The sequence below is a fragment of the Mauremys reevesii genome, linkage group 4 (genome assembly GCF_016161935.1).
Source record: "Mauremys reevesii isolate NIE-2019 linkage group 4, ASM1616193v1, whole genome shotgun sequence".
Taxonomy (NCBI): Eukaryota; Metazoa; Chordata; order Testudines; family Geoemydidae; genus Mauremys; species Mauremys reevesii.
Window position 1 is genome coordinate 69,659,235 of NC_052626.1, and position 27,223 is coordinate 69,686,457.

At 48.1% G+C, this 27,223-nt stretch overlaps 1 protein-coding gene across 17 annotated transcripts in view; it reads right to left on the minus strand.

Moving 5' to 3' along the window:
- The window catches only part of GPHN (gephyrin), a 572,379-nt gene that overhangs the window by 281,639 nt on the left and 263,517 nt on the right, over positions 1-27,223 (minus strand). The window lies entirely within an intron of this gene.

Sequence of the window (27,223 nt, forward strand, 5' to 3'; positions counted from 1 at the left end):
AATATCAGAATGCTGAAAATTAGGAGCATTGTATTCTAATCCAGTATTGTTGCTCCATGTGAAAGGAGGCTGTGATGGAATATACAAACCCTGCACTGGAAAGCAAGGGATTAAGGAACAGCTCTAGGCCCAGGCAGCCCCATTCAGCCCCACCTGCAAAGCCTGCACAAGCTGGAGGCAGGGCTTTAAAAAAGGGAGCAGAGCAGTTCAGAGGCAGGTGGTAGAAGGGAGCTGATTGCTGCTCTGAGGGGAAAGTACTGCCTAGGAACTCACTGCCTGATGCCTGACACCACAAACCTGTGCAAACCCACAAAGAAGAGGTACATGACTGAGTGCGCATATCAGAAACTTGATTGGAGTGACTTACTCTGGGAAGCTAAAGGAGACTGTGGAAGGAAGTGACTGGAGAGGGGGAAAGGGGGACACAGTGGCTTAGCACCGCAAGGTGTCAAGTGTAACTGCCCACCATTGGGCCCTAGACCACAGCCTGTTGGAGATGGTGGTCCTGGGCTCTGCTACCTGCTCCAGAAGGATGTTATGATTGCAACAGCCTCCAGCTAGGGTGAGGGGCCAACTGGAAAAGACCTCGACTGTTCACGGGCTCAGTCGCCAAAAATCCCTGTGCTAAAGGGGAAAACTGGAAACCATTGGGGTGGAGGTGCTGAAGGACGAGACTGTGTTTCAACAGGAAGATGACCTGTCAATCCCTGCCTGATCTGTCAATGATTGTGCATCTTATATAGAGCCATATTGGGAAGAGAGGCTTCCCCTAACTGGATAATTCCATGCATACCAGGAATTATTTTTCTGGCTCAAAGTTATTGCAGAAGTGCAAATATTTTGCCTTTGTCTGTACCACATTTCAACAAATGTCATCTAAGTTCTCCCAGGTGAGAGTACCTTGAATACCTGTGGTCTTCATGTCTGCAAATTACTCAATTTGATTACAGTCCAAGAGTGAATTATTGCCTTATTCCAAATAATGTGGGAAGACTTGTTACTTACCTTACAGCAGGGGTCTCAAACATGTGGTCTGCGAAGCCCTTCCCTGCCGCCCCCCAAGCTCCCTGTGCCCCCCCAGTTACTTCCTCTCACTGCCAAACTCCCCTCACCCCCGCCCCCTCAGAGTTATTTTCTGTGGACGCTAAGCTCCCCGCGCGCTGCTCCCCAATGTTTGGGGCCACGTCTCTCCCCCTGCCCCGCTTTCCGCCCCCACGCACCTCCCCCCAAGTGTCCCCCAGCCCCCACTTGCTGCCCCCTCACTGCCCCGGAGCTGCAGCTCACGCTGACTCCACTCCCTCTGCTGACTTCCAGCATCACCTGCTGCTGCAGGGTCCTAGTGCCCCCTCCACTAGGGCCAGGGCAGGCTGCCCTTCCCCTGCCCTTCTGCCCTAGTCCTGAGCCTCGCCAATGACCCGAACCCCTCATCCCCAGCCCCACAGCCCTCACCCTTGCACCTCCTCCTATCCCCAAACTCCATCCCAGAACCTGCACCCCTCACCCCCTCCTGCACCCCCACCCCCTGCCCCAGGCTGGAGCCTGCATCCAGCACCCAAACTCCATCCCAGAGCCTGCACCCCAGACCCCCTCCCCCACCCAAACTCTCTCCCAGAGCCTTAGGCAGGTGGGGGCGGAGTTTGGAGGGGGCAGGTTCTGAGCACCACCAAAATTCTACAAACCTGCCACCCCTGGACGAGGCAGGGCAGGGGTGGACTGGTGGTGCAGCCCAGTGCAGGGGGCTTTAACAGAAGTAAATATAACTAAGTGCGTGTTTTGTCCTTTGAGTGAGGTGCATTACTGAGTGTATATCTTTTCTTAAAACTGCTTGGAAATGACTTAGTCGAAAAAAAGAACACTCATGGAAGAAAAGAGTTTTCCAAGACAAATGGGAGAATTTATATTTTTTCACAGAGATAAAAGATAAAATTCAATGCCTTATTTGTCAGCAAATGATTGCTGTTCCCAAGAAGCATAACATGCGTCGGCACTACGACATGATGCACCATGAAAAATATGATGCATTCACCGGAAAAATCCGAGTGGAAAATTAAAGTAGCATTTGCCAAGCAAAGAAATTTCTTTTTGGGGATTAACAAGTCTAGCGAAGATTCAGTAAGAGCAAGTTTTGTGATAAGCGAAATGATAGCAAAATCATCGCGACCTTTTACAGAAGGCTTATTCGTAAAAGAATGTCTTATGAAGGCCAGCGAAATTTTATGTCCTGATAGGAAAAAAGTTTTTCAAGACATAAGCTTGTCTGCCAATACAGTTGCCTGCAGGATAACGGATTTAGCTGATAACGTGCAAAAACAATTGATTCAAATGGCAAAAGACTTCAAAGCATTTTCAGTTGCTCTTGATGAGAGTACAGATATATCAGATACCGCACAGTGTGCAGAGTACCACAACGGGACGTGACATATTTCAAGGACTGGAAGAGTGCACTGAAAAAAACTACGCTGCCATGGAACAAACTTGTATCTTTGGCTACAGACAGTGCGCCATCAATGTGCTCTGAAAACGTTGGTGTGGTTGGATTATTGAAGATCAAACTGAACAGCCTCAACATACCAGGAATTAGCTTCACCAGTATACATTGTATTTTGCACCAAGAAGCCCTGTGTAGTAAAAGTCTACAAATGAAGGAAGTTATGGATGTAGTCGTTAAAACTGTTAATTTTATACGTGCACGAGGGCTGAATCACAGACAGTTCACTTCTTTTCTAGCAAGTATGGACAGTGAATATGGGGAACTTCTGTATCACACTCAAGTTAGATGGCTGAGTCGTGGAAATGGTTTGAAGTGTTTTTTTGCACTTAGAGAGGGGATTGATTCCTTCATGAAAATGAAAAACAAGGAGGTTCCACAGCTTGCTGATTCCACTTTTATCTGCAACCTTGCTTTTCTTGCAGATGTAACTGATCACCTGAATGCACTGAACTTGAAACTTCAGGGTAGAAAACAGGTGATAACACAGATGTATGACAGTGTTAAGTCATTCAAAGTCAAGCTTACTTTGTGGGGGAAACAGCTGACTTCTGGCAATTTGGTCCATTTCTCGACTCTGAATTCCTCAGGAAAAGTTGAACGCAAATCCTTGAAAGAATATGCAGAGATCATTTCTAACTTACACAGTTTGATGTGCAGTTTAAAGATTTCAAGGCACTTGAACCACATTTTCAACTTTTTTCCACACCATTTGCTGTTGAAATTGACAATGTTGCAGAGGAAATACAGATGGAGTTAGTGGAGCTTCAGTGTGACACCATTTTGAAGCAGAAGTATACAGATGTTGGAATTCCAGAATTCTACAGGTTTCTTTCACAAGAAATATTTCCCATGTTATTTCTCTGCTTCCGCAAGGATAATGGCAATGTTTGGAAGTACATATATATATGAAGTTTTTCTTTTCCAGGAAGATTAACAAATCTGTGTTAAGGTCAAGGCTCATTAATGAACATTTGAAAGCAACACTGAGATTGGTTTCGTCTCAGGATATCAAACCTAATAGTGATGCTCTGGTTGATGCAAAACACTGCCAGCTAAGTGGCCAAAATGAAATTACTGTCAAAATTAGCACTGACTTTTCACATTACAGTTAAAGAAGTTAATAACAAAGTTAATAAATTGACTTTTAATAGCATACTATATTTTAATACTATACTACATCACTCATCATTTTTTTTCTACCTACCACCGCCAAGCCGCCAAACAGCTGTTGGTGGCGCTTAGCACTTTCCCGGAGGAAGGGGGGAGGAATGGGGAGCCGCACGCTCAGAGGAGGAGGTGGAGACGAGACGGGGCAGGGCCTCATGGAAGGGGTGGAGTGGGGGCAGTGAGGGGGTGTGTGTCAGTGATGTGGCCCTCGGGCCAATGTATTAGTCCTCATATGGCCCTCGTGGTCATTTGAGTTTGAGACCCCTGCCTTACAATAACGGCGGGTTTTTTAGGTATTTTGTCCATGTTGATCCCACTTATGGTGCTCATGAGCCTCATGGGCCAGTTTTTCTTAGAGCAACACCTAAGTCCTGCATGTCCACATGCCCCCACACTCAAGGACATAAAGGGCAGCGCAGCCCCAAGTGCCTCAATTGCCTCACTAATACATAATCCCAGTAAAGATGGACTCTGAGGTATGGAATACGGGTTGTGAGAGTCTCAGAGAAAAAACAATTCAAAGAATAGGAGTTAAGTAATCATTCTTTCTTCTTCAAGTCTTTATCTGTATAGATCCCATTTATGGTGACTAGCTAGTAGTTCCCAGATTAATATGTGGAAAAACTGAGTCATCCTAGCTGCAGCTAGTTAAATAAGATGGCAGAACTGCTCTCCCAAATTTGGCATCTGATGTAGTCACCAAATCCAGGCTGTAACGTTTGGTAAAGGTATGGTTTGGTTCAGATCCAAGTGACTGCCCTGCAGAGCTTTGGTATAAGCATTTTCTTAGGCAAGCAGAAGAGTTTCCTTTCGCTCTAGCTCGGTGGACCCTAATACCCAAGGGAAGGGGATATCTGTTTGTTGGTAACAGATTGTACTGCACTTAATGATCTACATGAATAATTACTGGGAAGAGATGACCTGACCTCCCAGTCTTCTGCAATGCCACAAATAAACACAGTGATTTCCTAAATGATTTTTCCCTGACTAAATAATAATTACGAGCTTTGGAAATATCTAAAATATGGAGCATAGTTTATTCTGGTTTTGACTGTGGTTTGGCGAAAAGAATGGGGAAGTTGATGGTTTCATTTAAGTGAAAATCAGATACCATCTATGTGAGGGACTTAGAGTGGGGTCTCAGCACCACCTTATCCCTGCAGAAGAAAACGTAGGGAGGATCTGTGGTTAGTGCTGTAGTATGAAGAGAGGCTGAGACATAAGCCCTTGTATCAGAGGCCTGGTATGAGGCCTGAGTTAAAGGCAGTAGTCAAAAAACTTTACTGATATAAAACAAAGATAAGCTGTAAGCAAAAGGCAAGCCCTGCTCACAGAATCTGACAAGAACAGGGCTATATTGCAAAACACACATTCCTAAGAGGTGCTAGGCACAGAGCACTCATGCAAACACATTCCAGAAGGATGGTACCAGAACACCTCTATACCAACACATTTCCTAAAGGGAATAGGAACACGCTGACCCATCCTAAAGGTAAGGTCAGGATGACAGTGTAATGGATAAAGATATACAAGGTGATGGGTGGTAACCAGCTATGTCAGAGGGTGTCAACTAACTATGTCAGAGGGGCAGTACATAACTTATTTGTATTAATGTATAAAATGGAGTCTCAGAGGGAGTGTCTTTGTCTAGCCTAGGGAGGAACGGAAAGTCCTGCTGTTCACTGAGCTGGTCCATTATTACAGGCATACACATATTGGTGGTCCGGTAGAGTCTGCGGGATGCTAGTACCGTGCTTCGTCAACAATAAACCTGGCCTGCTGCCTTCGTTCCTTGACAAATCTTGTGGTCATTGGGTGGTTTTCTCGAGGTCTGCTGTGCTGTCTGTCTGCGCAGAGATGGGGCAGCACACAGGAAAAATTCACACATGCAGCCAAACATCTAATCACAAGTGCTTGAATCTAGTTTATTCTCCTGGCTAAGGTGATAGCTATCAGCAAGGTGAGATGGTGAAGAGAGCATTTGGGTAAGGGTTCAAAGAGGAGTTCCATAAGGCTCATAGGAACTACACAAAAGTCTCAGGACAGCGACGCTCCTGAATGGGAGATAAGCATGAACCAGACTTTTTAGAAAAAATCCTTTGAAAGAACTGTTTGTTTGTATTTCTCTGGGAATCCCACAAGATTGTAACCTGGGTGCCCTTCTGATGGTGATATCTGTTATTATGGAAGAGGGTGCTGTATCTGAAGTACCCAGGGCTGCTTGGAGTGAAGTCTTGGTTACTAGTTATCTCTCCAAGCGAGGCAAAGAATTGGCCCTGTTAGCCTGTCCAGGATGATCATGTCTCCAGGATCATGGTTTAGCAAAGTAAAGTGGACTCTGACTCTTAAAATTTCTTTGATATTTCCTTTTCCAAGGAAGAGGAACAATTTTATGAGTTGCCCTTAGAGGGGAGCTCAGTGCCTTGAGGTGGTGAAGGCAGTCCTGGGCTTTGGAACTAAACTCCTAGCCAGTGCTGAATTCTGTTTGGAGGATCAAGGATGGCTGAGTAAAGGGGTTGCAGATTCCTTTTCAGTACCAGTAACAGAAATCTTCAAGACAAATTCCCAATTTACACGGGTGCTGAACGAGTGGGGTCTTTGAGAGGAGAGTTCTTTTCAGAGTTGAAAGAACTTTTTTCTGAATCTGATACACCCCACATAGATCACTCCAGCAGGCAGAACTTTAGTGAAATAATAATGGAGCAGAAAGTTCTGGTGGAGAAGGGCTATCAGAGAGTACAATGGTCACACACAAGGCCCGAAGGGAATAAGATGGCTAAATACCTGAATAGAGAGCCCTGCGTAGTGGGGAGCCAGGGATTAAATATGCTGTTCCTGCTCCCTGGCTATGGAAGTCACAAAAGAAAAAAAATTGTGGGCTCTTGGGCCCCTTACTGGCCGTTGTCTCAAGTATCTTAGCTTTCCTTGGTTTTGGAGTGGTGTTTGGAATGGATGGGTGGGGACTCAAGTTGAGGAGTTTATAGGGTGATGGCATCTTCCAGCAAGAGCTGGAGCCATTAGCCCAGATGCCTTGGAGCCTTTTTTCTCTGAGCTGGGGGAAGGCTTCTTTTTGGTCTTCTGCTCTTTCCTGTAGCCTGCTGCTGGTGGAGTGGGGAGTAGTGATTGCCTGCCTTGGCACAGCATTATTGACTATGACCCCTTGCTAAGTCTGATAAGCAGAGGGCTATTCCCCACAGAACATACAAAGGTCCCAGTTCAAACATTCCAAGAGAAGAGGTGTACCCGTGGCAGAATTTTTGCCCCTATTTCTGCTTCTATGCCATAGAGTAGACACATGGCTGGGAGGGGAGATGCTCGGTCCCCTGATTAAAAAAATCACTGAGGAGGATAGGTAAAATTCTCCTATAGATCTTCCCTTGACTAAGATTCTGCACAGGATAGACCCAAAAGCCACATTTAATGATTTCTTCTTCTTGCTGTTCTGAGCAGGACATCTGGTGGAGCTTGCCTGCCACTGCCTGAGGAAGAGTGAAAACCATCAGAGTCTTCAACTCTTCAATGAGTTGGCCACGCCCATCCTGCCCTGAGTGACAAGTCTGCTTCTGCTTATCAGCAAGCTGCAATGGGAGACCCACTGCAGGATCTGCGGATTTTCCTTGTGCAGAAGAAAAATCTAGGCAGTGTGATGGTTTCTCGTGTAAAGTTGGTTCTTGTCTGATGAAGTCTTTTTTTTTTCCCTTGGGAGAATGACTAGCATGCCCATTGCCGTGTTCACCAACTTCAGATACGATGGATGAACTGAACAATTTAAGCCTATGCTTACAGAACCCCATCCTGAAGACCTGACAATTTTCTTCACTGGTCTTCAAGGTAAGGGAATACCTACTCCAGTCTAAAACCTATTTGTGCAATAAAGGAACTGTCCTTTGGTCCTGCTGAAAGAGACGGAGGTTCATCACACCATAAGTACATCTCATTGGACATTTCTAACTCATCTCTGCCCCATTCCCCAGGTTTCCAAATAAAATTAGTTCAGCCTATCTATTGTATGTTTTTTGTTGCCAGAGATATATATGGCTCAAATTATATGCCATATCTCTGTTAACATAAACCTAACATTCTCTGTAAGCAGATGAGTAAGATTTATGGCTGAGAGCCCCATTATGTTTATCTTTGTTTATGGTTGAAGTAGATTGGAGTCCTGATATTATCCTGTTGCTGCTGTCTCCATACATGTTGATATTTGTGGCAGGTGTCATGTTGCCTAGCTGTACCTTGACTGCCTTCCTCTAGAGAATGGACTGAACATCTAACTGAGCTCATTGCATTTGTTTCTAAGTTGCTGAACAGAATAGGTGAGGTACCCAAAGATAAATGCATGCATCTGTGGTCATAATTTTTCACTTCAGTGGCACTAGAGGACAAACACTAGGGGAAAACTTCAGAAGGCCACTTAAGCCAACTTCAGTGCTACCAGAGCAGGACCAAGGATCTTGCCCACATACTTAATAAAATGTAAAGTCCACTGTCTTCTATCCTATTCTATATAGTTCTTATACCATGCTCCTCATTGTGATATCTCATTTAGCTAGATCTCTGTGTCTCTACCGATCAAGGCACCAGGGCAGTCAAAAGGCCTCCAACCACATGATTTGACTTATCTTTTTATATTTTCAGTCTCTCCCTTACTTTTTTACTTTCTTTGGGAAGCTCAAACCAAATAGGGTTTTCTGTTTGCTTTCTATTGGAAGTATCATGTATTACCTACTTTGTTTTGTTTAGCTGACTCTATGGATGACTGGACAGTTGGGATGATATCATAAAAGCAAGCAAGCTAGAGATAACGTTATCTCTAGCTTGCTTCTTGCTTGCATATATATACCTGCCCCTGGAAATTTCCACTACTTGCATCCGAAGAAGTGGGTATTCACCCACGAAAGCTCATGCTGCAAAACGTCTGTTAGTCTATAAGGTGCCACAGGATTCTTTGCTGCTTTTACAGATCCAGGCTAACATGGCTACCCCTCTGTTATAATCAGAGTATGTTTCAGCTTATCTTCCTATAGTAAATGTTTTCTGTTTCTACGTGATTGTGAATTTAATTTTTCTTACATCAGTAGATAAGAAAGCAATCAATGTAAATCCAAAGCCCCAGTGCCAATCTCCCAATTATTGTACATTTCCTATGAGTGTATTTAAAACTTGCAGTAAAAAATATGAAAATACATTGCTGGAATTCAGCCAAACTCCTGAACATCTCTATCAAACTTCCAGAGTCTGAAGCTCCATTATTGGCAGAAGCTACACAATGAAGTAATATTTCACTGTTGTAATTTATAGTCAGAGCTTGTCTACCTGGCATGGCAAAGAGCTCTTACAGGGTGTGATTTATAGGGTGTGCTAACATGCTGCACTGTAAGGGAACGTCTACACTACAATAAAAGACCCACAGCACAACTGTGGCTGGTCCAGGTCAGATGACTTGGGCGCATGGGGCTCAGGCTACAGGGCTAAAAATGGCAGTGTAGACATTTGGGCTTGGGCTGATGTCTGAGCTCTGAAATCCCACAACAGGGGGTGGGTCTCAGAGCCTTGTATCCAGCTTCAGCCTAAACATCTACACTGCAATTTTTAGCCCACAGCCCGAGCCCCACTCGCCAGACCCAGGCTCTGAGAGTTAGTGCTGTGGTTTTTTTATTGCAATATAGACATCCCTAACTGCCCATGTAGACCCTGCTGGTATGAACTAAACGATACCTAGGTTGCTTATGTTAATCCAAATTAGGTGCCCTTTTGTTCGTTTCAGCAGGGACTAAATAGAGCAGTTAAAGCATAGCACATTAGTGTGTGCCACAATACACACCCATCTAAAGCACTTTGCCAGCCATATAGATAAGCCCTCAGTGTGTGAAATAGAAATGCAAAATAAAAATAGAGAGGGAAAACTGGAAATGACCTCCAATCATAATTTTAAATCAGACAAAAGTTTCTAGGGATGGAATTGTCCATAAGCTTTGCTCGCTTAGGGCTCAATGCTGTTAGGTGCCAATCATTCTGACTCTGATTCAGTAAAGTATGGAAGCCTGTGAGTAGTCTGAGGGCTTGGCTACACTGGAGAGTTGCAGCACTGGTGGTGGCTTTACAGCACTGCAACTCACTCACCGTACACACTTCCAAGGCACATACAGCGCTGTATCTCCCTGGCTACAGCGCTGGCTGTACTCCACATCGGCCTGGGGAATAACGACTGCAGCGCTTGTGATGCAGCGCTGCTCCGCCAGTGTGGCCACCAAAAGCGCTGTTATTGGCCACCAGAGGTATTTGGAGGTATCCCAGAATGCCTGTTCAGCCACTCTGCTCATCAGTTCGAACTCTACTGCCCTGGCCTCAGGTGACCCGCCCTTTAAATGCCCCGGGAATTTTAAAAATCCCCTTCCTGTTTGCTCAGCCAGGTGTGGAGTGCAATCAGTGAATCTTTCCAGGTGACCATGCCTCCACGCGCCAAACGAGCCCCAGCATGGAGCAATGGCGAATTGCTGGACCTCATCAGTGTTTTGGGGGAGGAATCTGTGCAGTCCCAGCTGTGCTTCAGCCGTAGGACTTACGATACCTTTGGCCAGGTATCAAAGGCCATGCTGGAAAGGGGCCATGACCGGGACACGCTGCAGTGCAGGGTTAAAGTGAAGGAGCTGTGGAGTGCCTATTGTAAAGTCTGTGAGGGAAACCGCCGCTCCGGCGCTGCCCCCACGACCTGCCATTTTTACAAAGAGCAGGACGCGATACTTGGGGGTGACCCCACCGCCAATCCAAGGACCACGATGGACACTTCAGAGCAGGGGGGGGCAGGGGGAGGAGGAGGGGGGGAGGAGGAAACCGAGAGTGTGGGTACTGGGTTGTGGGGAAGACACCCCGGAGTCCCTGGAGGCATGCAGCCAGGAGCTCTTTCAAGCGAGGAGGAAGGTAGCCAGTCGCAGCAGCCAGTACTTGGTGGAGGACAAACAGAGGAGCGGGTTCCCGGTAAGCGGCTTTTTATTTTCAGGATGGAAATTTTTCGGGAGAGGATGGAGGGTTAGGGCTGCATGCATGCATGCCTAGTGGAATAACGCATTGATGTGGTCTATCACGTCGCGGTAATCGGCCTCTGTAATCTCTTCAAAAGTTTCAGCCAGAGCATGGGCAATGCGCTTGCGCAAGTTTATTGGGAGAGCCACCGTGGTCCTTGTCCCGGTCAGGCTAACACGTCCGCGCCACTGTGCCGCGAGGGGTGGGGAGACCATTGCTGCACACAGGCAAGCTGCATAGGGGCCAGGGCGGAATCTGCATTGCTGTAGATGACCTTCCTGCTCTTCCCAGGTGACCCGCAGCAGCGAGATATCTTCCAGGATCAACTCCTGTGGAAAATGTTGGGAGAGTGTTCAGTGTAGGTGCCCCCTGCAGCTGTTTGCTTTTCCCAATGCCCAGAAACCCCAGTACAGCCCTGAAGCAATCAGTCCCCCTTACTCACCATTTCGGGGCTCCTGTGGGTTCTGTGCGCTCTCTTTGGTATGGGAAAATTATGCTATTGTGAAGAATGTTACTCCTTCACTGTGTGGGAATAACTATCTGAGATATAAACAATGCTGCCTCTGTTAAGTGTATTCTTTTTTGCCTTTCCACAAGCAACCTTGAATTCTCGGCTGCCCGTGTTATCAACAGCTCAAAGGCTCCAAAACCTCTGGAAGAAGCCGCGAAAAAGCAAAGACGACCTGCTGCAAGCAGTTATGGATCACTCTGCCAGAGAGAATAAAAAAGTGCAGGACTGGAGGGAAAGGGAAAGCAGGATCCGCCGGAAAAACGCAGCGGCCAGAAAGAAAAGCACAAAGCAGCTGATAAGCATCCTGGCGCGCCAAGCAGACTCTATCGAGGCGCTCGTAGCCATGCAGGAAGAGCACTACCGCGCCGCCCCCCACCCGTCCCAAAGCTCTTTCCCTTGTGCCCCAATGTCAGCTCAAAACCCCTTTCCCCAGCATACAGTTTCTTACCACCACCAGCTGCCTCCAACACCTGTACGTTCACCAACCAGCCTTGAGAATTACGACCCTTACCCTCTGCACTCATCCCCCAATACCATGCAGTATAGGCATCCTGAAGTGCAGCAGGCATTGACAGGACATATTCAAACCTGTGACTGCACAGTTCCCCACCCCACCCCCCTGCCCTATTAGGTTCCCAAAATGTTGGGTGTCTGTCAATAAAGTTATTTTCTTTTCAATAAATGAATTCTTGGCTTTGAAAACAGTCTTTATTATTGCAGAAAGTCAAAGATACCTTAGCCCAGGAAAGAAACAGGCACTGCAAATCAGCTTAGGAAACACAGATTCCTACTAACATTGTAACCACTGCACTTCACTCCCATACAAGGCACCAAACATTACTGTTGGTTTTCAGCCTCAAATTCCTCCCTCAAGGCATCCCTAATCCTTGCAGCCCTGTGCTGGGCCTCTCTAGTAGCCCTGCTCTCTGGCTGTGCAAATTCAGCCTCCAGGCGTTGAACCTCAGAGGTCCATGCCTGACTGAATCTTTCACCCTTCCCTTCACAAATATTATGGAGGGTACAGCACGCGGATATAACCGCGGGGATGCTGCTTTCCCCCAAGTCTAGCTTCCCATACAGAGATCGCCAGCGCCCCTTTAAACGGCCAAAAGCACACTCCACAGTCATTCGGCACCATCTCAGCCTGTAGTTGAACCGGTCCTTGCTCCTGTCAAGCTTCCCTGTATACGGTTTCATGAGCCACAGCATTAACAGGTAAGCGGGGTCTCCAAGGATCACAATGGGCATTTCAACATCCCCTACTGTGATCTTCCGGTCTGGGAAAAAAGTCCCTGCCTGCAGCTTCCTGAACAGGCCACTGTTCCGAAAGATACGTGCGTCATGCACCTTTCCAGGCCAGCCTGTGTTAATGACAATGAAACGCCCACAGTAATCCACAAGCGCCTGGAGAACCACAGAGAAATACCCCTTCCGATTAATGTACTCGGATGCTAGGAGGGGTGGTGCCAGAATAGGAATATGCGTCCCATCTATCGCCCCTCCACAGTTAGGGAAACCCATTTCTGCAAAGCCATCCACAATGTCCTGCATGTTCCCCAGAGTTACGGTTCTTCTTAGCAGGATGCGATTAATGGCCCTGCAAACTTGCATCAACACGATTCCAATGGTCGACTTTCCCACTCCAAACTGGTTCCCGACCGACCGGTAGCTGTCTGGAGTTGCCAGCTTCCAGATTGCAATAGCCACCCGCTTCTCCACCGTCAGGGCAGCTCTCAATCTCGTGTCCTTGCGTCGCAGGGTGGGGGCGAGCTCAGCACACAGTCCCATGAAAGTGGCTTTTCTCATCCGAAAGTTCTGCAGCCACAGCTCGTCATCCCAGACTTCCATGACGATGTGATCCCACCACTCAGTGCTTGTTTCCCGAGCCCAAAAGCAGCGTTCCACGGTGCTGAGCATTTCCGTGAATGCCAGAAGCAATTTAGTGTCATATGCGTCAGGCGACTCGCTATCATTGTCAGACTCCTCATCACTTTGTATCTTAAGGAATAGTCAACTGCCAAACGTGATGTGCTGGCGAGACTCGTCAGCATACTCCTCAGCAGTTCGGGCTCCATTTCCCACAGAAATCACGCTGCACAGAAACCGTTGAGAGAGTCAAGATGGCGCCAAACGTGGACAGAAAAACAGGGATTGCTGGGATGTGAAGCGATGCATCACGGGGCACTGGGACAGGAAGCAGAATGACCCGCACCCTCCACCCCCTTCCCACAACCCACGGCGCCAAAATGGGTCACCTTTCTGTTTTTTAAAATACAGGATCATGTGAACCTGTTGAACTAGTTGGACAGTACTTTTTATTGCCTAAAACTTTATTAAATGCCCCACAACTTCAATAATGCAGAGTTAAGTAAAGTTGCCCAGTGATGCTTCATGGCATTCCAGAATGTGGAGAGTGGGTATAAACCCCTGAAGACCAGGATATACAAAGTTAAGACACATGCTATCCCTAAAACAAACCTTAACTTTGTCCCCTGGAGCTGGCAATAGCCACTGATAGTGGGTCAGGGAGGAGGGCCAGAATAAGGATACTTGAAGAAACTCTAGGAGAATGTGCCATTATTTGTGTTGTACCCCACAGATTTGAATCCAGCGTTTATCTACATGCACTCCAGCAGCCTTCACTGCGTTAGGTGTATCTGTATTGAATAGTGAAGGGATTAGTTGAAGCAGTTTGGAGAGCTATGATTGTGTATGACAAGAGTTGCATTTGTACTCCAAAGGCTAAAGTATGGATCATTTCGGCACTGAGTTTTGTAAGTTGAGTCCACAGAGGTGTACAAGGGTGCCATGGGGACTGTCAGCAGTCTGGTGGGATATGTCATAGTGATCTCCAGGGCTTACTGAGGGGTTAGTGAAGGGAATATTTCAGAAGGAATCCTTTGGCTAAGATAGAAGGGGAGGTAACATTTAGCAAGTCTATCGTGGTTTGAGTGGAGGAGGATCAATGCTTGAGTGAAGGCAGCTCTTGTTTGCTACACCTGACGTAAACTTGAGTTTCACTGTAGCAAAAAGAATGTTAGACTTTGTCCTATAGTGTTCATATGTTCTGTTTCCAGTGTTTTATAGCATGTGTGAGGGTAGTGTGCTAATACTGGGGCACTGCTCAAAGATGGCAGAGTTAAAGTACCTTGAGGGGATAGCATATACTTTAACATTGATTTTTTTGGCTTTCATAGGTTTATGTTTGTATTACCTTAATTCTTGAGTGCCTTCGTTTCCAGTGGTTTAAGTTTAGCCATTCTTCATGTTCTGGAAGAGCACAAGCAACTACTGGGCAATCTTAACTCTGTGTTAAAGTTTTCGTATCAGAGGGGTAGCCGTGTCAGTCTGTATCCACACAAACAATGAGGACTCTGGTGGCACCTTAAAAACTAACAGATTTATTTGGGCATAAGCTTTCGTGGGTAAAAAAACCACTTCTTCAGATGCATGAAGTGCAAATTACAGATACAAGCATAAATATATTGGCACAAAAAGAGAAGGGAGTTACCGTACAAGTGGAAAATCAGTGATGACAAGGCCAATTCAGTTAGGGTGGATGTGGTCCACTCCCAATAATTGATGAGGAGGTGTATCAAGAGAGGGAAAAATGCTTTTGTAGTGAGCCAGCCACTCCCAGTCCCTATTCAAGCCCAAATTAATGGTGTTAAGTTTGCAAAAGCCAGTAGGAGAACACTTCAATCTCCCTGGACATTTGCAAACTTAACACCATTAATTTGAGCTTGAATAGGGACTGAAAGTGGCTGGTTCACTACACAAGCAATTTTCCCGCTCTCCTCTTGGGTGAATACCATCTGGTCCTGGTGACTTATTACTGTTTAGTTTATCGATTTGTTCTAAAACCTCCTTTAATGACACCAATCTGGGGCAGTTCCTCAGATCTGTCACCTAAAAAGAATGGCTCAGGTTTGGGAATTTCCCTCACATCCTCAGCTGTGAAGACCGATGCTAGGAATTCATTTAGTTTCTCCGCAATGGCCTTATCGTCCTTGAGTGCTCCTTTAGCATCTCAATAGCCCAGTGGCCATACTGGTTGTTTAGCAGGCTTCCTGCTTCTGATGTACTTAAACATTTTTTTGCTATTACTCTATGAGTCTTTGGCTAACTATTCTTCAAGTTCTCTTTTGGCCTTCCTCTATGGACTCACTACCTTGCCCAAAATCTCTTTTATGCAGTTTTATTCCCAAACTTAAAACAACAAACAGTTTCTCCTTTCACCGATTGTATCTCAGGCTTTTACTGCCTCCACTCCCGGTCTTTGGCAGTCCTGCCTCTCTCTGATTCACTCTGAGCCAGTTCCTTCTTGCAGCCTGTCCTCCCTCACTCAAACTCCATCTAATGCCTCAGGTCCAGCCCTGCCCCCTTACCTGGCCCAAGTGGGAGCACAGAGGAGCTGGAGCTACTTAAGTAACAGGGGCCAGACACCCTGTGACAGAATTGTAAATATATTATTGCTAAAACTGATTCTACAACACAGAACAGACCAGCAACTTTGTAGACTTAGAATTTAAATAGTGCACTCCACGTGAATACTTTTTTCCACTTTCAAAATGAAAATACAAAACTTTATTTTTTGGCGGGGGGAGGGTTGAGTGGATATTTAAATATATATAATACATATAAGGGAAAAACCTAAGACCAGTAAACAGCCAATGAAACTAAAGCAATTTGAATTAATTAATCCATCACAAACTTCATTCCAGGAGATGAGAGAGTCCTATCTAATATCATCACTGTCTCTTCTTGTGGAACATGATTAAATGAAAATCTGCTAAAACTGATATTTTTTATTAATTTTTATTTATTCTTGAGAAGTTAAAGGATAATCCTGTTCTGCAGAAGGATTTTCTCATTTTTTTATTCTAAGTGCTGGACAAACAGGTAAATAATCTTGGCTGGTAGAAGAAATTGGGATTTGAGAGAAGCTAGCACATTTTAAATAAAATATTATGTTTTTTTTTAATCTATCTTGGAGAAAATTGCATAATACATACTGCTGCTGGCAAAGCAAAATTAACTGAACCATGTTTGATTGTATTACAATTGAAATCTGATAACTGACAGTCAACTAAAGTTATAAATGTGTTTCCAAACAGAACCATCCAAGCCTATTGAAGCTGATGATTTCAGGGAAGGACTCAGCACACATTCTCTCCCAGGAATACTAAAAGTACTTTTAGAAGGTGCATTTTCATGCTGTCATTCCATTACATGCTGAATGAGGTAGGCCTTCATAAAATGATACATACAGGAACCCTGTGCTAAACAATAAGCTATTTCCTTAATAAGTCTGCTCCTTCCTATGGTCCCATATAGCATTAGCATGCAGCAAACTGAATTTGCACAACCTATTTAATGGATTGATAATCATGTGCACATTTCTACTGATATGGTGAGCAGATTTTACTCTTTTAACAGGTTTGTATATTATATATATAAAACATTACTCATACAGGTTTAATAGGTACTTGTCAGACATGTTTCACCTGAATACCTTTCCCAGACCTGAAGAAGAGCTCTGGGTAGCTCAAAAGCTTGTCTCTTTCACCAGCAGAGGGTAGTCCAATCAAATATATTACCTCACCCACCTTGTCCTGGGACCAACACGCCTACAACAACACTGCAAACAATAAATCATCTATCACGTTCAGGTTCCTTCCTCTCCCAATGTGGTAGGAAGCAGACATTAGAGATTTTGGTTATCTCTAGTTGAGGATGTTAACTGCCATAGCCTTGTGGTTCCTTCTCCTACAGAAGAAATTTAGAGTTTTATTGCTGTTGAACCTCAAAATTAACAGATTAGGTATGGTCTACCCTGAGATTTCAACAGCAAATCAAAAACCTCAACACACAGGCCCAACTTGCCTGATTTATTGACTGCTTATCTTGTGTGCTTAGACTTACAACTTTCCATTTACATTGTGAACATACAGGGATGACATCTTGTTCTCTGACCAAGAGAGCGGAAGGCTGGAATCCCACTGTTGTGTCAGTGACCTGGTTCTTTTCTGACCAATAATGTAGGCTGTGAGTGCAGTATTATCAATCATCACCAACATATTCCTGTAGTGCATCGATGCAGTCAGCTCCCTGAGGGCCATACTAACGATTTATACTGTCTGCTTTCTAATTTGACCACCCCAGACTCCTGCCACGCGGCTGCCCTGGGGGCCTCGTGGGGCCACCAGGCTTCCCTAGGCCCCCCATACATACACACTCACAGAAGAACAGGAGTACTTGTGGCACCTTAAAGACTAACAAATTTATTTTAGCATGAGCTTTCGTGAGCTACAGCTCACTTCTTCGGATGCATAGAATGGAACACACAGACAGGAGATATTTATACATACAGAGAACATGAAAAGGTGAAAGTATGCATAACAACAGGAAAAGTCTAATCAATTGAGATGAGCTATCATCAGCAGGAGGAAAAAAAACTTTTTGAAGTGATAATTAAGATGGCCCATAGAAGGTGTGAGGAGAACTTAACATAGGGAAATAGATTCAATTAGTGTAATGACCCAACCATTCCCAGTCTCTGTTTAGGCCAGTGTTAATTGTATCTAATTTGCATATTAATTTGAGTTCAGCAGTTTCTCTTTGGAGTCTGTTTTTGAAGTTTTTTTGTTGCAAAATTGCCACCTTCAAGTCTTTCACTGAGCGGTTAGAGAGGTTGAAGTGTTCTCCCACTGGTTTTTTAATGTTATGATTCCTGATGTCAGATTTGTGTCCATTTATTCTTTTGCGTAGAGACTGTCTGGTTTGGCCAATGTACATGGCAGAGGGGCATTGCTGGCACATGATGGCATATATCACGTTGGTAGATGTGCAGGTGTACGAGCCCCTGATGGCGTGTCTGATGTGATTAAGTCCTATGATGGTGACACTTGAATGGATATGCACGAATATGCATGCAAGCCAGGAGTGGAACCAGCCTCATCCTGGTAGGGGGCTGAGGTGGGCCTTAGCCCCTTCCCCTGTGGTCCTGCCTCTGCTCCTCTTTTCCCGCCAAGGTCCAGCCCCCTGGCCCTGTCGGATGCTGGAAGCAGGGGCCAGGTAAGAGCTGCCCGGGCAGAGGACTGGGCTCCAGGGCCAGCAGAGCCTTCGGGGAGCAGTGACCACAGGGGTGGGGGGGGGGGAGAGGCGGACAGGAGCCTGGGCTAGACTGGGTCAGTCTGGGCCACTGTGGGGATCCCCAGATCCACCACCTGCACTGGGTGGCACGTCCCAGCAAGCAGGAACACAGAACAGGGGCTAGCACCCTTGCCCCCCTGCCTAGGCTTACTTCTCTGTTGCTGCTGGAGCTGGGCACCTGGCCAGCAGCTGCCACTCTTTCCATTCCACCTTCAGAGCTGGGTGGCTGGAGAGTGGCAGCTGCTATGGGGTGGCTACAGGGGGACCAAGGCAAATTTTGGGGTGGCTATAGCGCTCGCAATCCCCCACCCACCGAGTGCAACTGCAATGCAGACACACACAGTACATGGGAACTCAAATTATACACACATAGAGAGATGGGTATACAGCAGTGATTCTCAGACTTTTGTACTGGTGACTCCTTTCACATAGAAAGCCTCTGAGTGCGACCCCCTTTATAAATTAAAAACACCTTTTAATATATTTAACACCATTATAACTGCTGGAGGCAAAGCGGGGTTTATGGTGGAGGCTGACAGTCCGTGACTCCCCATGCAATTACCTTGCGACCCCGAGGGGTCCCGACCCCCACGTTTGAGAACCTCTGGTATACAGCATATAACATGCACACTGTACACACACACAAAGTATATGCACACACTAGATGGCCATTCATATACACCCCCACAAAAGAGGATATGCAGCATAAATGCACTGTAAACACTCAAGGTCAGGCACAAACTATAAGCACACATGGGTACACAGTAAGCACAAACTTCATACATACACACTTTGTGAATTCTTTTACACTTCTACCCCATATTAACACTTCTAGAAAAAGACGGTTACTCATCGCTGTAACTGTTGTTCTTCGAGATGTGTTGCTCCTATCCATTCCAGTTAGGTGTGCGCGCGCTGCGTGCACGCTCGTCGAAAGATTTTTACCCTAGCAACACTCGGTGGGTCGGCTGGGTGCCCCCTGGAGTGGCGCCGCTATAGCGCTAGATATATACCCCTGCCGACCCGTCTGCCCCTCAGTTCCTTCTTGCCGGCTACTCCGACAGTGTGGTAGGAGGGCGGGTCTGGAATGGATATGAGCAACACATCTCGAAGAACAACAGTTACAACGGTGAGTAACCATCTTTTCTTCTTCGAGTGATTGCTCATATGCATTCCAGTTAGGTGATTCCCAAGCCTTACCTAGGCGGTGGGGTCGGAGTGAGACGTGGCAGAATGCAAGACTGCTGAGCCAAAGGCGGCATCGTCTCTGGATTGTTGCACCAATGCATAGTGGGAAGCAAAGGTGTGAACGGAAGACCAGATAGCCGCTCGACAGATGTCCTGGATGGGGACATGGGCCAGGAAGGCAGCAGAAGAGGCGTGTGCTCTTGTAGAGTGAGCGGTGAGATGGCTAGCTGGAACCTGAGCAAGCTCATAGCATGTCCTGATACATGACGTCACCCAGGACGAAATTCGCTGAGAAGAGACTGGCTTGCCTTTCATGCGATCTGCTACCGCTACAAAGAGCTGGGGAGAACGCCTGAAGGGTTTCGTTCGCTCTATATAGAAAGCGAGGACCCTACGCACGTCGAGGCTATGAAGCTGTTGTTCCCGATGTGATGCGTGTGGCTTCGGGAAGAAAACCGGGAGGAAGATATCCTGGTTTACATGAAAGGCCGACACCACCTTAGGAAGGAAGGCGGGGTGTGGCCGAAGCTGCACTTTGTCCTTATGGAAGATGGTATACGGCGGGTCAGCCGTTAGGGCATGAAGCTCAGAGACTCGTCTTGCTGAAGTAATAGCAACGAGGAAGGCCGTTTTCCAGGACAAATAGAGAAGGGAACACGTGGCCAAGGGCTCAAAGGGGGCTCCTATAAGCTTGGCTAAGACCAAGTTCAAATCCGAGGTAGGTGTTGGGCGCCGTACCTGTGGGTACAATCATTCTAGTCCCTTCAGGAAGCGGGAAACCATCTGATTAGAGAAGATGGATCGTTCCCCTACGCTGGGCCTAAAGGCGGAAATGGCCGCTAGGTGCACCTTCAAGGAGGAGACCGCGAGGCCTTGCTCCTTGAGGGACCAGAGATAGTCCAAGATCTTGGGAATAGGCACCAGGAGAGGGTTCAGATCTTTCTGATCGCACCAGTGTGCGAAACGCTTCCACTTGGCAAGGTAAGTTGACCGAGTGGAGGGTTTCCTGCTTTCCAGCAGCACCTGCTGCACTGCAGCGGAACAGTCACGCTCCGCTCGGGTCAGCCTCGCAGGAGCCAAGCTGTAAGGTGGAGGGACTGCAGGTCTGGGTGGCGAAGCCTGCCGAAGTCCTGTGTTATGAGGTCCGGCCATAACGGGAGGGGAATGGGATCCCACACTGAGAGGTCGAACAGCAGGGTGTACCAGTGCTGTCTCGGCCACGCCGGAGCAATGAGAATGAGGTGGGCCCTGTCCCTCCGGAGCTTGAGCAGCACCCGGTGTATGAGGGGGAACGGCGGGAAGGCATACAGCAGTTGATCCGTCCATGGCAGGAGAAACGCGTCCGATAGGGAGCCCTGGGAGCGTCCCTGGTAAGAGCAGAACCGGTGGCATTTCCTGTTCTCTCTGGAGGCAAATAGGTCTATTTGGGGAAAGCCCCACCTCTGGAAAACTGTGTGGATAACATCGGGATGAATCGACCACTCGTGGGAGAGGAATGACCTGCTGAGATGGTCTGCCAGCGTGTTGTGTACTCCCAGAAGAAACGATGCTACTAAATGTACGGAGTGGGCTATGCAGAAGTCCCACAGTTGCATCGCTTCTGTGCAAAGCAGGGAGGAACGTGCCCCACCCTGCTTGTTTATGTAGAACATCGCTGTTGTGTTGTCTGTGAAGACGGACACGCAGCGACCTTGGAGGTGGGAGCAAAAAGTTTGGCACGCCAAGCAAACCGCTCTCAGTTCCCTAATGTTGATATGCAGGGTCAGCTCGCGGGGTGACCAGCGGCCCTGGGTGTGTAGGCTGCCGAGGTGCGCACCCCACCCCATGGCCGAAGCGTCTGTGGTCAGAGTGATGGAGGGGTGGGGAGGGCGGAATGGGACTCCAGCACACACCACCTCTGGGTCCAACCACCAGTTCAGAGAGTCGAGGGCTGACCTCGGGATCGTGACCACTGTGTCTATAGAGTCCCTGTGCGGGCGGTAAACCGACGCTAGCCAAGTTTGAAAGGTGCGAAGGCGGAGCTTCGCATATAGGGTCACGAAAGTGCACGCTGCCATGTGGCCTAGGAGGCTGAGGCATGTGCACACCGTTGTTGTCGGGAAGGACTGCAGGCTTCGGATGATGGAAGCCATGGACTGGTGCAGAGGGAGGCAAGCTCTGGCCAGATTGGAGTCCAGGACTGCGCCAATGAACTCTATCCTCTGCACTGGAGTCAAGATAGACTTCTCGGAGTTGATAATTAGGCCTAGCTTGTGAAAAAGACCTATGACCACGGACATTTGCTGCGTTATGATCTGCTGGGACGTTCCGCGGACCAGCCAGTCGTCGAGATACGGGTAGACATGTATCCGACAACGGTGGAGGGCCGCGGTGACCACCGCCATGCACTTGGTGAAGACCCTCGGTGCCGTGGAGAGGCCAAAGGGGAGCACCGTGAACTGGTAGTGCTGGTGGTTGACGACAAAGCGAAGGTAGCGTCGATGAGGAGGGTAAATGGCGATATAAGTACGCGTCCTTCATATCGAGGGTGGCAAACCAGTCTCCCGGATCCAGGGAGGGGATAATGGTCCCCCAGGTCACCATGCGGAACTTGAGCTTCACCAGAAATCTGTTGAGCTCTCTGAGGTCTAGGATTGGACGCAGACCTCCCTTCGCCTTGGGGATCAGGAAGTAGCGGGAGTAAAAACCCCTGCCCCTCATGCCTTCTGGCACTTCCTCTATGGCACCCAAACTCAACAGAGTCTCGACCTCTTGCAAGAGCACTTGCTCGTGAGAGGGGTCCCTGAAGAGGGACGGGTAGGGTGGGTGGGAGGGAGGGGGTGAAACAAACTGGAGGCAGTAACCAGATTGCACCGTGCGAAGTACCCAGCTGTCTGATGTTATCTGGGACCAAGCCGGTAGGAATTGGGAGAGACGGTTGTAAAATAACGGGGAAGGATCCGGTAACGAAACTGGTGGGCCGTCCTCGGGCGTCCCATCAAATGTTCTGCTTAGGCCCTGAAGCAGGTTTCGAGGGTAGTTGGGACTGGTTCCCCTGATTGCCTGACTGTCTGTGCCGGTTCACTCTGCCCCTGCGCCTATTGTCCGGTCGCGGCCTGGGCTGGTTGTAAGGACGGTATGGTTGGGGCCAGAAGGACCTCCTCTGGGTCACCGGGGTGTGCATGCCCAGGGAACGGATCATGACGCAACCATCCTTAAGGGTCTGCAGCCTTGGGTCAGTCTTCTCCGAAAAGAGACCTTGGCCGTCAAAAGGCAAGTCCTGAATTGTCTGCTGTACCTCCGGCGGGAGCGTCGAGGCCTGGAGCCACGAAATGCGCCTCATGGTTACCCCAGAGGCCAAGGTCCTGGCTCCTGAATCTGCCGAGTCCAGAGAGGCTTGGAGGGCCGACCGGGACGCTTTCTTACCCTCCTCCAAAAGGGCCGTGAACTCAGGACGGGATTCCTGTGGCACAAGCTCGGTGAATTTAGACAGAGACACCAAGGTGTTAAAGGTGTATCTGCTCAGGAGAGCCAGTTGACTGGCAACCCGTAACTGAAGGCCACCGGCTGAGTAGACCTTGCGGCCTAAAAGGTCCATGCGCCGCGCCTCCTTGGACTTAGGCGCCGGCGCTTGTTGGCCATGGCGTTCACGGTCCTTGACCGATTGGACCACCAACGAGCATGGAGCAGGGTGAGTGTAGAGTTACTCATAGCTCTTGGATGGGACCATGTACTTCCTTTCCACTCCCCAGGCGGTCGGAGGGATGGAAGCCGGCGACTGCCATATGGTATCCGCAGTCCGCTGAATAGTGCGGATAAACGGCAGGGCTACCCGAAGAGGCGCATCCGCCGAGATTATATTCACGACTGGGTCGTCGTCTTCCGCCACCTCCTCAATCGGCAGGTTTATGTTCTCGGCCACCCGCCGCAACAAGTCCTGATGGGCCCGAAGGTCAATCGGAGGAGGGCCCGAGGCGGATGTCCCTGCCACAGCTTCATCCGGGGAGGAAGAGGATGACAGGCCGGGGACCAAAGTGTCCTGCGGAGGCTCAGAGAGCTGCTGAGGAGCTTCATCAACAGGAGGAGGCTCAGCATCCGCGGACGTCAGTAGCACCTCTTCCTCAGCAGTGGGAGGAGGTCTGCTGACCGTGGCCTCAGGCGCTCGGTGGTCGGCGGGCCTGGAGCGCTGAGTGGCAAAGGGGGCTCCTTGTGTCTCGTGGTATGCCCACGGAGTCCAGAAGGCCCATTGAGGAGGATCTTGGTCCTGACCTTGAGGCTCGGTGCGCTGGCCAGCTGCACTGTCGGCCTGGGAGGAGACGGATGGCTGTCTCGAAGGCCAAGGCGGTGCCGAGAGACTGTGCGACTGAGCCGCCGACGCTGCCGTTCTGTCCCTGGACGGTGCCGGGGAGCGGTGCCGCTCTTCACGGAGCCGGGAGTGAGACCGGGACCATCTACCGTGCCGGTGCCGGGAGGTCGACTGGGATCTCAAGTCCCGACGGTGAGAGCGGCTGCAGGAGCAGTGGTACCGAGAGCAGTACCGAGAACCGGATCGGTGCCGATATCGCCTGTCCAGAGACCGGGACCGTCTCCGCGAGTACGACCGGTACCGCGAAGGAGAGCGGTACCGGGACTGCGAGTGGTGTCGAGATCGGGAGCGGCGTGAACGGGAACGTCTCTGGGACCGAGACCTGGAGTAACGTCTGTCCTGTCACCCAGGGGAAGGAGGCCTCATTATGGCCGGCTTGCCCGCTGATTTAATAACCCGCACTGGCGGCGCCGGGGGTTGAGGTTGCGTTGGCTCCGTCAATGCTATAAGCTCTCTTGCCGTCGAAAAAGTCTCAGGCATCGACGGGAGAGCGAGCTCGACCACGGTGTGCACCGGGGAGCAAGTTGGTACCGGACTCGACAGCCCTCGCGGTGCCAGAGTCAATGGTACAGCGCTAGGAAGTTGCGCTGTCGGTGCCGGAGGCGTAGGTGCCGGTGCCGGAGGTCGGGCGACAGGCCCAGGTGCAGAGACCTTCTTGGTCGAGGTCGGTGCCGCCTTGCGTTTTCCTGACGGAGAAAGGGAATGGTGCCAGGGAGCCGGTGCCGGCTGTTGTTTCCGCTGGACCTCGGTACCGGAACGAACTGGAACCGCAGGCGCACTCCGCACCGAAGCTGACTGTGGAGCGGCCGGTGCTGGCACCGCAGGGCTAAGTGCCGACTCCATTAGGAGCTGCTTCAAGCAAGAGTCCCGCTCCTTTTTTGTCCTCGGCTTGAAAGACTTGCAAATGCGGCACTTATCTGGAAGGTGAGACTCTCCTAAGCACCGCAGGCAAGAATCGTGAGGGTCTCCAACCGGCATCGGCTTCTGGCAGGCCGAGCACGGCTTAAATCCCGGTGCCTTGGGCATGGGCCCACACCGGGCTGGGGGAAAAAGAAGGGGCTAGCCCCCCAATTTCCCTGAGTAACTATATACTAACTACAACTAAACTATTAACTAAATCTAACTATACTAATCAAACTATATACAACAACTATGTAGAGAAAACAAGTGAGAAGCTAGGGCTGTGGAGGTCAGCAGTGCCGCACTCCACTGTTCCAATGACCGTCACGGGTGGTAAGAAGGAACTGAGGGGCGGATGGGTCGGCAGGGGTATATATCTAGCGCTATAGCGGCGCCACTCCAGGGGGCGCCCAGCCGACCCACCGAGTGTTGCTAGGGTAAAAATCTTCCGACGAGCGTGCACGCGGCGCGCGCACACCTAACTGGAATGCATATGAGCAATCACTCGAAGAAGAACATATATTATTACTAATCTCATAAAGATACTTTTCAACCTTGAGGATAATCAAGGCTGAGATGGCTTCTCTTCCTCCATGAAGTCAGTGACATAGTGGAGGTCTCTGTTTACCATATCTGATATTCAAGTTATTGAATTCAAAAGTCAATAGGATGGTATTTTCCTCACAAACTACTTTGAGCTGTGTAAGAGGTCAACCTAACACTTATACTGGAAAACCTGGAGAAGCTTTCAAGCTTGAGGCACGCCTTCTGTAAGTTTTGTCCCCAATTTTCTTCTTCATTTTTCATAATTAGTATTGTTACTGAGAAAACCCGCTTCTTTTGCCCATCAGGGAGCAGGGATCACTCTATAAGGCTAGTAAAGGGCAATCTGATTATTGTTCAATTGCCCACCCTTCCCCCATCCCAGAACAGTCAATGGAAAACCATCAAAACACCTGCAAACAATCAAAACCACTTGGAGGTAAAAAAAGGAACATTAGAGCAGACTAGGGATCACCCAATCTATGAATAAAGACAAAGAACTATTTCAGCATAACACTGAGCAGGGAGAGGCACTCTGGATCTGTTCACTGATAGACAGCCTATTGAGCAGGGGTGTTTTTTCATGAAAGATTGGACCCTGGTTTCTCTGAAGCCAGCCAGCTCTGAACTTTGGGGGGGGAACTACTTTATTATGTAGGAAAGGTAAATATTAATAAGTGTAGGCCCTAGTTCATGTCTTCTTATTTTGTTTTGTATTGTAACCACTTTTTCCCATCACCCTCTCTTGTTTCTAGTGGAATCGCTACTCTTTCTTAAATAAACCTTCTTTTGTTTCTTTACAATTGTTGTGTGTTATACAGGAGGAGTGATTTAAGGTAAATCTGGTAAAATGGGGTTACACTGCTTTTAGGATTCAGTGTCAGGGGATGGAAATCACAGGGGACTGATTTGAGGGGACTTGGGGAGTGGGTCCACCTCTTGTTAACCTGCAAGGCAAAGAAAGGGCTGGCATAGCCCACAAGAGAGTGCTTAAGTGACTGAAAAGCTGGTGGTTTTAGGGAGCCTACATCCAGTTACCTCAAGCAGGACTTTGTGACGCTGGAAGCAGGGATAGCAAGGGGTGTCACAGACCCAAGTACTTGGAGAACCATCACAACCCTTTATATGTTTAATCACTTCTGTTTTTCTGTTTATCCTCTCTTCTTTCTCCTGTTTTCTTCTCCCATTACCCTCTGTTTTCTGCCTCCTTTTATAGGAGGACTTCAGAGAGAATAAATTTCCTCTCTTTACTGCAAGAACACTCAAGCTATCAGTTTCAATGCTGATAGTGAACCGGTGAAAGAAAAGCGCTGATTTATGTACTCACTTCCACAGGCATCGGAGTGTATTCACATTTGCAGCACTTCCATCACCGATGAGAGCAGCGCACTGAGGATAGCTATCCCACAGTGCAGCCCTCTCCATTTTGACAATAGGTCTTGTGGGAAGGGGTGGGGGTGATCGTTTATTTTAATTATTGAATGGAAGTGGATGTCAAGATTAAAAATTAAAGTTTTATAGCCATTAAATCAGAAACTGTCAACATCGCATGTCAAAATATACAAAATAAATATCCTTAAATCAAACTCCAATAAGTTCTCAAGCTGCATTTTTCTCACCTTTCCAATCTGTAAATTTTGATTATCAATGGAAATATTTTTCTTTGGTTTGGGTGTGTACAGTGAAATCAATGCTTACCGAATTTACTGATAAAAAACTAATCCTTCCAAGCCTACGTATTTCTAAAATGTTAAAAAAATTAGGCCAACATTTTCAAAGTCAGATGTCTAAAGTTAGGCTCCGGAATCTGTAAACATAAATGGCGTGAATTATATAGGTGCTATTGCTAAGCATCAACACATCCTGCTAAAGTCAATGAGAGCTGAAGGTGCTCAGCACC